Source organism: Nicotiana tabacum, chromosome 11 (assembly GCF_000715075.1).
Source record: "Nicotiana tabacum cultivar K326 chromosome 11, ASM71507v2, whole genome shotgun sequence".
Classification (NCBI taxonomy): domain Eukaryota; kingdom Viridiplantae; phylum Streptophyta; class Magnoliopsida; order Solanales; family Solanaceae; genus Nicotiana; species Nicotiana tabacum.
In genome coordinates this window covers 97,005,005-97,017,958 of record NC_134090.1, presented here as the reverse complement: position 1 = coordinate 97,017,958, position 12,954 = coordinate 97,005,005, and the positions used below count along the sequence as shown (strand labels likewise).

The 12,954-nt window shown below is 37.3% G+C and overlaps 1 long non-coding RNA gene across 1 annotated transcript; it reads left to right on the top strand.

The window, feature by feature from the left end:
* The first annotated feature begins 741 nt into the window (after positions 1–741).
* LOC142166323 (uncharacterized) lies at positions 742–12,453 on the top strand. The gene is made up of 2 exons (XR_012696656.1): positions 742–1,493; positions 12,277–12,453. It is a non-coding gene; the product is annotated as an uncharacterized LOC142166323 (long non-coding RNA).
* Positions 12,454–12,954: the final 501 nt, after the last annotated feature.

Below are 12,954 nucleotides of genomic sequence, written 5' to 3'. Positions count from 1 at the left end.
AATCATCCCGAGGCCCCCAGGACCTCAACCAAAAGTACGAACAAGTTACATTACACTATTCAAACTTATACCAACTGTAGACATGTGATTTTTGATCCTCCCTGAAATTTCACCCATTTTAGCATGTAAATATTTAGTGTAAGCCTAATATCGCCATTTCAACTAATTTTGACTCTTTTACTTTATTTCGTCACAAAAAATAAAAATTACAAAAAAAATATTGTAGTTCACGTATCTTTCATAAATTTAAATAAAAATATGCAAAAATAGGATCTTATTTTTTTATCTATATATAAACTTGAAAATACAAAAATAGTCACAATTTTACATAGTAATTGTGTTCTTGTTCTCGAAAGAAAGGAAAAGGTTCCAAAAATATATTTTTAACGGGTCTACTCTATCCTTTTCAAGTTAAGGATATTAATAATTGAATTTTGAGTAGTTAACATTTTTTTATCTTTCTATATTAATAAATTAGGAGTAGTATTTTATTTTATTAACCAAAAATAAAGAAAGAAAAGAAAATCAAAAGAAAAAAGGAGCCAATCACGTTGGGCCATGTGGCAAAGATTCTCCATTATCCACTCCCTAACAAACTCACATGCACCCCCATTTTAATCACACTAACGTCTTGGCCAAGAAAAACTGAAAAATATTCCTTTCGTAGGGACCACAATTCATATCTTCTTTCTTTCTACAATATACACACACACGCTAATATATAGAGAGGGAATAGACACAAAATAGAGAGATCTGAAAAAGGGAGGAGAACGAGCAACTTTTCTCCATGGAACTTAGCTGAAGCTTCAGACCTCACCCCAAAATTCCAGAGACAGCCGCAATACACACAAAAATGACCTTCCCCCTAACCTATCGTCTTCTTCATGGATACAAGTAGCTAACCCTAGGACATAGAGCTTCAGCCTCAAGAACAAAAAGGAATAGAACCACACCCCATCGTCGATCTTCTTCTTCTGGAAAAATCAGCAAACCAAAACCATAGAGACCCCACGATCTTCATCTTCTTCAACCTTGAGCATACAGCAGCAACCCTAGGACCCCTAACCCATCAAGGAAGCTCCAGCCGCTAATCACCCATCGAGAGCAATTGCTGCTCTTTTTGTCTTCCTCTTCCAGCAGCTGCCAGAAAAATGAGCTCCAGTAGCTCGTCGGATTAACGAGCTCCAGCCGAGCAACAACGAACCAGAACACCAAACACTTTTGCTCATCGCAAAATCTCCACCAACCCACGATATTAACTCCATTATCTCATACCAGAACCTGCTGGAAACCAGCAGCAACAGCTGCCATAACTGGCCAGAAATCCAGCAGAAACTTTGAGCACGTAACTCCATCACCTCTCCTGTTCGAGTAGGATTCGAGGTCGCCGGTTGGTTGTTCCGTTCGGTGTCTCCGGTCGTGGTTCTGGCTTCGGGTTCATTATTCCCGTTGATGTCTTTGTCTTGATTTACAAGAGAATTTTCAAAGTGTTCGTAAGTCTCTTTTTCCGTTTTCATTTGGATTTGTTTTTTGTTTAGTATCTTGTTTTATTTTCTTAGTTCTTTAATAAATATGTACTATTGGCTTCTACTGTATTATGCTTTGGTATTTGTGATTTTCTTTTTGGTTTTGATAAAGGTTCTAAATCTGATTGTTGAAGAATTTGTAAAGATTAATCTTTTTGCTAGGAAAATATGTAGGTACAAATAAGAAAGTGTACTGTTTCTTGGCCTGTTTGGTTTGAATTATTTAGGAAATTTATTCTTAGACAAATGGTAAAATATAGTCAATTCAATGAAATGATGGTTTTATTTGCTCAATATCTTTTGGAAATTAACAAGCCATTAATTCTAATTGTGATATGTGATTGTTTTGAAACAGGTAAATTGATCCAAACCAAAATACCCATATTGTAATGAACATTCGTAGTTTGCTTTAGTTGAGTACAATCTTTTAAAATAATTCGAGGTGTGCCACTAGTTGAATTTTTCATGGACCTCGCAAAGTTGAAAGTGCGTAGTTTCTTTACGCGCGCTATTTAAAAAATTACCTTCCTAAACTCGGGTGTGCATTTCATGTGACCCAAATCCAAATCTTAACAACGTTAAATAAAATGTGTCTAAGACTGCGGGTGCATTTCATGTGACGTGGTCCAAAGACATATTTTAGATGACGTTGAAATATTCCTTAAAACGAATAAAAGCGGTTTAAAAGTAAAATGCACATAGGTTTGAAAGTGTTCTAAAATCAGATAATTGAGCCAATAATAACAGTTGAGCGACCGTGCTAGAACCACGGAACTCGGAAATGCCTAACACCTTCTCCCGGTTTAACAGAATTCCTTACCTGGATTTTTGTGTTCACGGACTGTGAAACAGAGTCAATCTTTTCCTCGAGTCGGGATTTTCACCGGTGACTTGGGACACCATAAAATTATTCCAAGTGGCGACTCTGATTTTTAATAAAAATAAATCTCGTTTCGATTGTCACTTAAATTGGAAAAAACACCCTCATACCTCTTCCGGGGTGTAGGTAAAAAGGAGGTGTGACACCAACCTTCAGAACACTCCAAACAACATCGAATCATCAAAGCACCCTCGGATTCAAGCCTAAGATTCCCAAAACATCCGAATTCCGCAAACGATCAAAAAATCTATCAAACCTCATCCGAATGACCTGAAATTTTGCATACACATCTCAAATGACACAACGGACCTACTCCAATTTCCGAAATTCCATTCTGACCCTGATATCAAGATTTCAACTACCAACCGAAAAATGCCAAAATTCCAATTTTGCCAATTCCAACCTAAATCTACCACGGACCTCCGAATTACATTCCAATCACGCTCCTAAGTCTCAAATTACCTAACGAAGCTATCCGAACCATAAAAACTATATTCCGACACTGTTTGCTCACAAGTCAACTTCCGGTTGATTTTGCCAACTAAAAGGCCAACTTAAGAGACTAAGTGTCTCATTTCTCTATAAAACCACTCCGAACCCGAACCAAACAACCCGATACCACGTAATACAACTGAACAACACATAAAGAAGCGGAAATGAGGAAAATGGAGTGGTAGTTCATGAAACAACCCGCCGGGTCATTATAGATTTGAACGAAAAGATGTGACATACAGGATCTGAAAAGGTTGATGACGTGGCACTCAATTTTTTTTGTTTCTTTTGAGATATTTATTAGAAAAACACAAGACTACTAACCTATAGTACAAGAACTGGGTTCTTGACCGGTCTTTCAAAAATTCTTAACCCTCTTTTACCGCTCATGCAGTGCTTTTGCAGCTTTTATGATTATCATGTATGTCTACCTGCAACGGTATAGAAGTGAGTTAGACTTGGCTAGAAAATACCTTAGCTAATTTCACCTGAATGTAACTTTCATAGCCATATGAAAGGAATCAGGTTCTCAGTTAGGCTTCATTAGCCCAATGTCATCCCGTTTCTCTCAAAATGTTCTCTGCTCAAAGATTTGGTGAAGATATCTGCAATTTGGTCTTCTGTACTACAGAACTTCATGCAGATAAGCCCCTTCTCCACATTGTCTCTGAAAAAATAATGTCTCACATCAATGTGCTTGGTTCTTTTATGCTGGACCAGGTTCTTGCCCATGTTGAGTGCACTGGTGTTGTCACATAGAAGAGGCACACAATCAGTGTACACACCAAAATCTTCCAATTGATGTTTGATCCATAGGAGTTGAGCACAGCAAGAAGTTGCGGCAACATATTCTGCTTCAACTGCTGAAAGAGCTACTGAATTTTGCTTCCTTGTGCCCCATGAAATAAGACATGATCCTAGGAAGTGAGCCATTCCAGATGTGCTTTTCCTGTCCACAAGACAATCTGCATAATCAGCATCAGCATACCCAATAAGATTAAAATTGTCACCTGAAGGGTAGTACAGAACGAGGTCCTGTGTTCCCTTAAGATATCTCAAAATTCTTTTGGCAGCATTCAAATGAGATTACTTGGGATTTGACTGAAACTTTGCACATAGTCCCACACTGAAAACAATATCTTGCCTGATTGCAGTAAGATAAAGGAGAGATCTAATGATGCCTCTATATATTGTTTGATTCACCGGAGAGCCAGATTCGTCCATGTAAAGTCTAGTAGCAGTGGTAATGGGAGTGTTAATCATTTTTTATGCTTCCATGTCAAACCTCTTCAGAAGCTCTTTGATATACTTCTGCTAACTAATGAATGTTCCCTTTGTGGACTGCTTCACTTGAAGACCCAAGAAGAAATTCAACTCACCCATCATGCTCATCTCAAACTCAATTCCCATGAGTTTTGAAAATTCCTCACATAGTGAATCAGTTGTTTCCCCAAAAATGATATCATCAACATATACCTGAACAATGAGCAGGTTCCTCTCTCGTTTCTTCAGAAACAAAGTGTTGTTAATTTTTCTTCTTATAAAACCATTTTCTAAGATAAATTTTGACAATCTTTCATACCAAGCTCGAGGAGCCTGCTTCAACCTATACAGTGCCTTGTCCAATTTGAACACCTGATCAGGGTGCTCATGACACTCAAATCCTGGAAGTTTCTTTACATAGACTTCTTCCTTGAGGAAACCATTTAGAAATGCGCTTTTGACATCCATTTGGAACAGAGTGAATTCCATATGTGATGCAAAGTCAATGAGGATTTTGATAGCTTCCATACGAGCAACTGGAGCAAAAATCTCATCATAATCAATTCCTTCCTCCTGATTGTAGCCTTGGACCACTAGCCTTGCCTTGTTCCTTGTGGTGTTTCCATGTTCATCAAGCTTATTTCTGAATACCCACCTGGTCACTATGATAGTCCGATCTAAGTGTCTAGGTCCAGCTGCCATACTTTGTTCCTTTCGAATTGATGCAACTCATCGTGTATGGTTGTGATCCACTCTGCATCTTCTAAGGCTTCCTTAATGTTTTTGGGCTCTATTTGGGATAGAAATACTGAGAAGGCAAGTGAATTTCTGGCTTTTGATCTGGTTTGGACTCTTGAATCTAAAGGAGTAATTTTGTTGTTAAGAGGAAGGGGCTTTTGTGTTTATAGTTGGGCACTTGAGCTTCACTTATAGAGGAGCTGGGTAATCCTGACTGGTTCCCTTGTATCCTTCTTTCAGTTACCTGTGGAGTAATTTGAACTGCATCAACCACTCTTTCTTCAGCTTCAGTGGTTGTTATTATAGTACCTGGTTCCTCTCCGGCTAATGAGGAAGAGACTACATTGTCTTCACTTGTCTCCTTCACTTGACTCATCATATCTGCCTTTCCATTTTCCATATCAATGACCTCACCTGGAACCAGCAGAGGCTCTCCATCTTGATCATCCTTGTTGCTTTTCTCACAGGAGAGGTAGGACTCGTCAAAGATTACATGTACACTCTCTTCAACACTGTTACACCCACATTTTTTAATATGAAAGTGCGCCATAAATAAATTGATGAGAGCTTAAAAATGAGATGTTACACCCCGTATTTTTTGTACGTTAATGTTTCGTCGTAAGTTAATCGACGTAATCTCGGGAATGAGATTATTTTGGGATTATAAGTATTATTCTATTCCAAATAAGTGATGAGAATATTCCTTAAGGAGAGAGGGTAAGCAAATCGAAGAAAATAAAATTCCTCGAAGTTTGACAATTTGGGATAAAATATGGTCCAAGCTATAATACCCGGTATTTGTGGATTAGTGTCATACAAGGTACCATATGACCATGATAGTATGATGTATAAATTATATTCAAAAGGAATAGTATTTTAAGTAACTTGAGATAATTCTTAATTATGTGGGTAATTAGTTAATTATTGGACTAGTAGGGGAATTAATGGATTGATTAAAAAAAGGGGTGGATAATTGGATAAGTGAGGGGAACTCACTTGGTAGCACTCCTTAAACACCAAGAATGACTCTTTAAGTCATTATATTATGTGGCAAATTATACAAATGAGTCACTAGACAAAGTGACAACTCATTTACACATAAAGACTTTTTCGCCTCTTTATTGGAAAAGTATATGACTTTTCAAAGTTAAGATAACATTCCTATACCATTAAAAGAGAAAAATGACAATGATCCAACGTGAATTTGCTCTGAAATCTTACAAGATCCAACGTGAAAGGCTAGTTCAAAGAAAGCCCGGTACAATCTTTCTCAAGAATATCATACGGATTTTTCCCTACTCTGATCTTGCCGACATGTGTTTTGTCACAATTAATGTGTGTTAGAGGGATTGTCAAGAGAATCGGCTCAGATATGTTAAGGCTATCCCTTATTTTCTTTTGGCATGATCCATACGATACAAACGAAATTAGAAAATGCACAACTTCCATAAAAGACTCTATTCATAGAAGTATTAGAAGAGCCTATGTTCTTGAATTCTCATGTACCTTGTTATCTATCATTTGTTCATGGGTCTCAGAAAAATACGTAAGTTGAAAAAAGTTTACTTCATGATATTACTCAAAAACATAATGGTCTTATGACAATCCAAGAGATTTTATTGACGTACTTCTCATGCATTGCATTCATTTACGTTGACCCATGACCAGAAGGCATTATATACGTGTATATATGTATATTATATGTATATGGGATATGAAAAAAGGTTACAGCGTTATATACGCACCACCACCTGATCAGCTGGTATACGTTGATGATTTTGCCCACAGTGGCCGATATGATATGATGGGATGCCCTCAGAGGCTTGATGATGTTATGAAATATGTACCTATACACAACATGACATTCATATGCATATACATGACACTATAAGTATTTCATGATTTACAGAGTTATCCAGACTTACAAGTTGAGTCAATTACTCCATGTTTCTTCCATGTCTTTTATATACTTATTTATGTGCCTTACATACTCGGTACATTATTCGTACTAACTTCCCTTTTGCCTGAGGATGCTACATTTCATACCCGTAGGTCTTGATAGACAGGATGAGAGTCCTCTAAGTAGACAGGATGAGAATCCTCTAAGTCGCTTATTTGGTCAGTATGCTTATGATGGATAAATATGAGGTATTCAGCACATCATGTGTATACTAAGACGTGTAAGCCTCTTGATAAGGAACCTTAAGGAAAGAATATTTATCCACCTTTATGGTGAAAGATAATGAGAGATTCAGAAGATAAATACAAGATTCAAGAAGTAAAAGAAGCAAGGTGAAGAAGGGTACGAGGCACCTAGTTAATGAAGAGTATCAGTATTACAGTTCCGGCAGAAAAATATAAGCATTGTGAGTTACCCTCAACAGTAACAAAGGTATGTATAATTGGCCACACCCATTTTAGTTATACCCTATTGGGAGCTAACATACATAGTTTAAGAGAAGGACGAGTTATAAGGATCTGGCTGGGGATAGAGTAGCCCAAAATAGTGGATGGATTGGCAGAGTTAGTTGACATTTCCGAAGGATAGTACAAGTATGGTAATAGGTCTCCTTGTGAGACACCTAGATGGTGCACTCTGAAATAGTAAAGCTAGATATGAGTACTATAAAGATAAACACTGGAAGCCTTGAAGGGATAAATATTACCTTAGTATGGTTCCCGTACCTAGTAGAGGGAGAATGTTAGGCAGCCCGAAGAGCCAGTAGATGGAGAAAGGGAAGGTAAAAGCAAAATAATGTCTTGTTAAAGTTTTCAGGATAAAGTGATAGATAGAAATATTAGTAGGGAAGTACGAAGAGGGATAATGAAACATTATGAGTGAGATGTGATACATGTATGGCAACAGTAGAGTGTTACAGAATCTATAGTCAAATGAAGAAAGAGATGAGAGGTGATAGGCCTTAAGACAACAAAAGAGTATAGGCCAAACAGTCACATCCTCATTTTAAGAAATAAGTTCGAAACTCTAACGTGATTAACAGAAGGAAAAGTTAGACCCCAAGAGTAATAGAAATCCGTATGGACTGGTGAACAAGGTAAACTAAACATGAATTAGGAACTGAGTGATTTGATAATCGTCAACATCATGAGAATTTCATATTACATTCTGTCAACAAATAGAATAGACAACAGAAGAAGATCCATGATGAATTCAGAGAATGGTCATTCAGGGAGACGTTTCCTAAACCAAGTAATATGAGCAAAGTTAAGCTTAAGGGACTGTATGTGCCAGTTATACTACGTGTCACCATCGCGAGTGAGGAATTTTGTTATCCTTGGTACAGAAAGATTGCCGCAAGGCAACTAAGGGTCATTGATGATGTGAAAGGACGCCAAAGATGAAGAGGAAAAACATCTATAGGCAGGTCGTCATAGCTCCAAGTCTTAGTACTCCCCTAAAGGGGGGAATATGGAATGATAAAGGAAGAATGTGATAAAAATGAGAAAGGGATGAGATTGACCAAATGTTACAAATATGTTATGATTCCAGAACGTTATGTCAGAATGACATTAGAAAAAGAAAGTAAGGATTCCTGTCTGGGATGTTATTGATAGATAAGGAGCTAGTACGTGAGGTAAGTTAAAACAAGGAAATAACCCAAGAAAGATTAAGCAGAATATGGATATGAGAATGGGATGACAAGTAGTTAGTAGTTGATTCAGGAAGAGCCTAGTCATGACTAGACAAGAATTTACAGACAAATCAGTAGATCATGCAAGATAAATGTAGTAAACCCCAACATGGAGAATTCAGCCTCGCAGTAATGTCATTATAATACTTGAGATATATTCAAATAGGAGTCGGGGTAGTTAAAGGTACCGTATGAGTGTTACAGGGTTAAAAGAAAGTGCCACTTGGAAGGCAGTCAAAATATCAATTCAGAAGCATTCCTACAAGTACAAGGGCACGGAGGTAAGCAACTACGGATGATTATAGGCAAGGAAGGACATAAAAAAAGGTCTGTAGTAAGCTCACAGCTTTACGAGAGTCAAGGGTTCTCCCTAAGTACTAGAATGAAAGACTAGCTGAGGAAATAAGGAACAAGGCTTCAACCTAAGCACACCAACCTAAAGAGGAAATGGTTGTGTAACCACAGTCTCGCAATAACATTGTAAGCAGTCCAAAGGAAAGTGGCACCTACTGTGGCTAATGAACGGGAAGTAAAATTAAAAGTAATATTCGAGATCATATGAGTTGTATAAAAACTATGGCATGTATGGGAATTAAGATAAGCTAAGTATGGACGCAATAAGGGGCAGAAAGACCAAGAAAAGTAATAGCCTACATTGAAAGAAAGCTAAGATGGAGTGAAAGAAATTATTCGATCAACGATCCAGAGTGGGTTATGTTATGAACACACTTAAGGGTTCGGAGTTTTATACATGTAGCATATACAGCCATAAAAGATTCTGGTATAGGTTAAAGAAAGAATTGAGCCCAGGTCTTAGACAAGAGATTAAATTGTTAAAGGACTATATCATGCATATTCCTCAGCGCCCATGAAAGGCTAAATAGAATAACTAATACCATGAACCACAGATCGGGAGATAACTTAAGCCGACATAAAGGCCGATCAGAAGAAGGAGGAATCTAAAGAGTTACATCAATGAAGTAAATCAGGAATCCAATTATTGGACCTAGAAGTTATAGGAATCATGATTGAGAACATAGCAGAATCCCTCTTAATATCAGAAATACAGGAGAGATAGTACAACAGTCATATTCTATAACGGCTCTATGATAAAGCCAGTTAGAATAGTACCAGCCTCATAAGAAGTCAGTACGTAGCTCCCACTGGATTGTGTATGCACTGTGAGCACGTGATTTTTGCTCTCACGACAATTACTCCAAAAGAAATCGAAAAATAAAACAAATTTTCTTTGTGCGTAATTTTTAAAATCTGTATGGCATTTCAGATAGTTATTTGTAGTTTTGTCTGTGATTGTTTAAATACAAAAAAAAATGTTTGCATGAATTTAGGATTTTCTGCTATTAGGAATTAATTAAATCATATTTGGAATGAAAATCACAAAAAAATATTATTTTTGGTAATTTTGTCATTTTTATTGTTTAATGGTTGATTTTGTTTAATTAATATTTGATATTGTGTGTTAATTATTGCTAAAAATCAATTAATGTCTGTGTGATATAATTTTTATTTTCATAATTTATTTTTAGGATTTTTGTAAATTCGGAATTTAAACTAGGAATTAAAAAGGAAAAGAACAAAAAATAGAAAAGAAATTTGGACTGGGCCATTCCCTTTTTGGGCCAAAATCAGGCCCAAACGAGACCTATACCCGGTCCAAACCTTCAGTTCTCAAAGACGCCTCAGATGACGCCATTTCGAGATCAGCGAATCTCGACCGTTCATCCATACTCATCCAACGGTCCAAGATCTCACCCCATAACCCGACCTACTTACCCGGATCGACCCAGTCCCTCATTAAAACCAAACGGCCCCGTTTCTACACCAAACGACCCCGTTTCTACACCAAACGACCCCTCCCGTCCTTCACCAATTAATCCGAGCCGTTAAGATCATTTGATCTAACGACTCAAATTAATTGTCACATTTAATATACCCAAAAATCCCCAAACCCCTTTACCCGTTTCATTCCCAAACACCACCCCCCTTCGTCTCTGAAAGAGATGAACCAAACGACCTCGGAACCCTAGCGCCGCCTTTCCACCCCCTCACCATAAACCCAGCGGCAACGATGCTGATGACCACCAAATTAACACCCCTAGTGCACCTCGACCCCCTGGACACGAATCTACAAACCGTTTGGCTCGAATCAACCTACATCGTCTCGAATCTTCATCTAAAGATTCAATCCAAACCTCAACCTATATCAACCGACCCCAAATTCACACCAGTTACTCCCCTGACCTCCCTCGTGACCAAACCAAGCCTGGTTTGGTTCGAATCGAACTAGAAAAGCTCGAACCCCTAATCTGAGCCCCAAGAACCCTAGAAGTCCAAGAACCAGGAATTTGTCCAAATTAGCAGAGGGTGTGGGGTCTAATAGACCTTAGTCGAAGTGTTCTCCGTTGAGAACACTTGATTAAGGTCCATTCGACCTCAAAAAGGTCGAGTCTGAGTTCGGACCGGGGTCATCTAGTTTTCTTGAGGTATTCTTTTTCCCTTTCTGTTTGTTCTATTTTTTTGTTTGTTTTGTTATTCGTTTGTGTGGTTAGAATGATTTTATTTCCAATTTCTGTGTTTTGTTCTTCTTCTTCTCCAAATCAGACCTATTATTTGGTCGAAATTTTCGTCTGTTCATTGTTAAGTGTATGTGTTAAACTATATAATCAATTGGAATGAGTTTGGTCGATTAATTAGTTTCCAAGGTAATTCCCTGTTTTGTCAGTACAACTTGAATCACCTATGTGTACTGTTCGATTCTGATCATTAGCTATTGACTATATATGTTGTAATTCATATAGTCGATTGGATAAATGTCGTCAATTAGTTTAAACAGGTTGGGATGTTAGAAACCTGCAAATTGTTCAGTTTTAATGGTCTGTCAGTTTAATACTAATATACCACTAAGCTAATGAATAAAATAGGGATTAATAGTGGGAGTGATAATATGTTAAGTGCCTTTAGTGGCTGGAAATCAGAAAGAGCATGGGGTTTAATTTTAAAATAGAAATGGCCAGTTAAAAGACTGACAGATTTTTTTAAATTAACTAGTGAAAAAGGTACGACTTGAGTTGACTTAGTGACCTTACTGGTGGGAAATCAGTAACAGCATGGGTTTAATGATAAAAAGGTAGAAATGCACATGAGGAGGGAATAAAACAGGTTGAAAGTGAAATGTTTGAAGAAAAGAATGGCCAATTCTAGTCTATAAATAGACTGGATTTTGGACAAGAAAAGGGGGGGAGAACCTAAGGGAGTCTATTTTTGAACTAGTGAAGAAAGCTCATTTCTTGACTTCAATCCTAGATAGACAATAAAAAAAAAAGCAAAAGAAAAACCTCTGTTGTTCCATTGAAGTGGAGAAAATTCTGCTTTCCTTCACTGTTTGAAATCAGCACTAACTGCTATTATTCCATTGAAGCTTCAAGCTTCTTTCTTTGAGTGTTCAAAAATCATAAACTATTGTTCCACTGTTGTTTCGGATTCACCTGTTTCTGCCTGTGATTAACATTGGTATTTCCGGGTCTCAACTGAGTCTCCCGAGTCTGTTTTGGTTGGATATTGGCACTATTTCATTGGTTTATTTCTGGTTTGTTCACTGGGATTTATTCTGCTTGGTTGTTAGTGCTGCTGTTGCTGTTGCTATTTGCTGTTTACTGCTGCTTCTACTGATCTTCATCTTCTTTCCTTGCTTTCCAAATACCAGGTACACAAATTGATACACTGGTACATCTTGTAAGCTACTCGAAGCATGAATGCAAAATGGGAAAGATTTGAAGCTGTAGTTTAATGTAGTCTTTTCTTTTTTTTACTGTCTGTACTTAGAACATTTTATGCACTGCCCATGTAAACTCTGGTTATATACTGAATCTCGGTTGTATATATGTTAGCTAGTTGCCTTCACTGGAATCAGGTAGTTGTTGGTTATGTATAACATGGGCACTATCCTATAGCAGTTTAAGTTGTAAACTTCTTCCCCGTAGGTTTTTAGTTTAAAAGGACTAATAGTGTAGTTGTAACATTCTGCTAGTTCAATATGTTCGAATAAACAGCATGTTCCAAATACACATCAGGCCTTAGGTTGATTACTTAATAGTTCAAACTATTTTAGTTCAAACTATTTTAGTTAACAACTTGCTCATCTAAATTTGTAAAAAAGGGGTTTCATTAGATATCACTTTCATTTCGGATTCTTAAAGTTTGAACATATGTAGAATCATTTAGCTAAGCCCAACATCTGAATAAGGATGGCACAGGTCCAGTTTTACCCCTTATACATTGGACCTGGGCCCATAATTGTTAACCGACTGCCCTTATTGTATCGTTTTCAGATTTAATGACTCACTTTCGAAACTCAACTATAATAACTCGTGAGCATGTAAAT